Raw genomic sequence first — 322 nt, 5'->3', positions numbered from 1 at the left:
GTTTAGCCTTCTCAAATCATCACGACTTGCCTAAAATAAAATCTATAGAAATAAAACAGTTCAAGCATATCACAAATGTTAGTCTAAACGTTTAACCTATAGATAAATGCGCGCTGTTAGACGCATAGACGTTTGATTTTTAAGAGAGAGGAAGGGACTTAAAAAAGGCCCTGCTGGAATTTGCGTTTTCTGTGTATTATTTTATATAATTAAAAAATAAAACACGAATTATAATGGCATAGGCTATATGTAAAACTTTGTGCTATATTTGTATAGCTGCTTATATTTTCTGATTTTTATGTTGCTCTGTTCTGAATACCTT

The sequence above is a fragment of the Sinocyclocheilus rhinocerous genome, unplaced genomic scaffold, assembly GCF_001515625.1.
Source record: "Sinocyclocheilus rhinocerous isolate Xijiao unplaced genomic scaffold, SAMN03320098_v1.1 scaffold148, whole genome shotgun sequence".
Taxonomy (NCBI): Eukaryota; Metazoa; Chordata; class Actinopteri; order Cypriniformes; family Cyprinidae; genus Sinocyclocheilus; species Sinocyclocheilus rhinocerous.
Note: the sequence above shows the minus strand (reverse complement) of the source record.